The sequence below is a fragment of the Oratosquilla oratoria genome, chromosome 15, assembly GCF_046742065.1.
Source record: "Oratosquilla oratoria isolate Oo_2021 chromosome 15, ASM4674206v1, whole genome shotgun sequence".
Classification (NCBI taxonomy): Eukaryota; Metazoa; Arthropoda; class Malacostraca; order Stomatopoda; family Squillidae; genus Oratosquilla; species Oratosquilla oratoria.
The window spans coordinates 11,912,895-11,915,301 of record NC_134791.1 but is presented as its reverse complement, the minus strand read 5'-3'; positions in this window follow the sequence as shown (position 1 = coordinate 11,915,301).

Genomic DNA, 2,407 nt, shown 5'->3' with positions numbered 1-2,407 from the left:
CTCTCCTAATGAGACCTCCATCATATGCTCAATTTGAAAAAAAAAACATTTATCAACTGGTGGCCGTGGAACCATTTATGTATCATCATGTGGCATAGGTCCAGTAGAGAAAAAAATGCTGGCAAATGGAAGTGATTTTCTTCCCTTAGCTTTTCTGTACTTTGATATGCCAATCATGCAAAAGTAGCAATCATCCTGATGATTTTTTGGCTCTCGCCAAACTCGTCGCACAGCAAATGGCATTGCTTTTCTTGCACCTTTCAGCCATGCATCTATATTTGATCGACAACTTCCACATACCACATGAGGAGCCCATGGTTTTTCTTGGTCACCCATATAATCATTCCAAAGTACATTTTATGAGCAGTTCAGTACTTCGCACCTTTCACAATCTTATGTGATACAGTATGCTTAGGTCCAACATAGAAACGACACACATAAAAGAACGAATCTGTGAATTCCTGCATACTCTTGTAGCCATGGTCAAGAACGTCAATATCTATAGTATAAACCTGAAAAAAGGAAAATTGTAAGCGACAATTGTATGTTTTCCGTACGCCATACATTTCTTCATATTAGTATAATTTTCTTTGTCACTAAAACGGTCGATGGTAGAAGAAATGCAAATACACATTTGGAACCAGCGCAAAAGTTTGTATTTGAAACGTTAAAAAAATTAAGACACAAAACTTTTGTGAAAATTTGTAACCCAGTATAATACAAGAGTGCAGGGGGAGACCTTCGGCAAGGTTGCCAAAGGCCTCTACCACCGATTTCAGTTGATGGTGGGATATAGGTGCTGGAGACACTAGAAGGGGCGGGGTTGGGTTACAAGCTAGCGTGACGCATTCCGTGTCAGATTGGGGTCAAATAGGAAGGTAGCTGAATTTTGCACATTCATCATTGATGATTCACCGAGCCACAGGTGACATACATTTCTTTTCGGCTTCCTGGTGATCGCTTCTATCAACTCTCCCAAGGTGACAGGACAGGAATGGACGTCGCGTAGACCCCGCCGTCAGCGAGACTGGTTCATTAACAACGTAGACTAACCACTTTGGGTGCTAGATTTCCACGTTTGTTTAGAAGTATTAATGTTCTCTCTGGACAACTGTGGCCATGCGCCACCTCAAGTTACATCATCGCCATTGCCACCATCCCCAATTGCTCCAGTCGGGCCCCCCAGGCTGGAGCAACAATGCCACGGCCGAACCTCGAGCACTCCCTCCACCACCACCACCTCACCCCACCCCTGCACGTGACCCTCGTGAAGGATTGTCTAACTTGGGAATTTGTAGGTCTATCAACATCCAACCGGATGTGAAGTAACAAGTAGTAGATGTACGTGTTGTGTTAGCCTTGAGGTGCGTACGCATTCGGGTCGGTGTAGGTGTGTGTGTGTGTGTGTGTGTGTGTGTGTGTGTGTGTGTGTGTGTGTGTGTGTAAAGGTGTGTGTGTGTGTAGGTGTGTGTGCGTGTGTAGGTGTGTGTGCGTGTGTAGGTATGTTTTCGTGTGTGGGTGTGTGCGTGCGTAGATGTGTGTATAGGTGTGTGTTTTTCGTGTGTAGGTGTGTTTTCGTGTGTAGGTGTGTGTGTGTGTAAGTGTTTGTGTGCGTGTGTATATGCGTTTTCGTGTGTAGGTGTGTTTTCGTGTGTAGGTGTGTTTTCGTGTATAGGTGTGTTTTCGTGTGCAGGTGTGTTTTCGTGTGCAGGTGTGTGTCTAGGTGTGTGTGCCTGTGTAGGTGCGTTTTCGTGTGTGTGTGTGCGTAGTTGTGTGTATTGGTATGTGTGTGTGTGTGTGTGTGTGTGTGTGTGTGTGTGTTTGTGTGTGATTCACCTTGGTCTTTGGATCACGTGTTGGACTCGTGATCGACAGCTATTTCCCTCCCGGAAGAGAGCTCAGAGCTCGTATGACCGATGTATGGATAATGCTGTGACCTTACACGCACACACACACCCAACTCCCCGCCCACGAGAGTTAGAGTAATGACTCGAAGCGCAGCGATACTGAAATTATTTCAGCCCTGGGCAGGATTCGAACCCAGACCGCCGCAGAGACAGTCAGGGGACTCTACCAACCGCGCCACAGAGAGAGAGAGAGAGAGAGAGAGAGAGAGAGAGAGAGAGAGAGAGAGAGAGAGAGAGAGAGAGAGAGAGAGAGAGAGAGAGAGAGAGAGAGAGAGAGAGAGAGAGAGAGAGAGAGAGAGAGAGAGAGAGAGAGAGAGAGAGAGAGAGAGAGAGAGAGAGAGAGAGAGAGAGAGAGAGAGAGAGAGAGAGAGAGAGAGAGAGAGAGAGAGAGAGAGAGAGAGAGAGAGAGAGAGAGAGAGAGAGAGAGAGAGAGAGAGAGAGAGAGAGAGAGAGAGAGAGAGAGAGAGAGAGAGAGAGAGAGAGAGAGAGAGAGAGAGAGA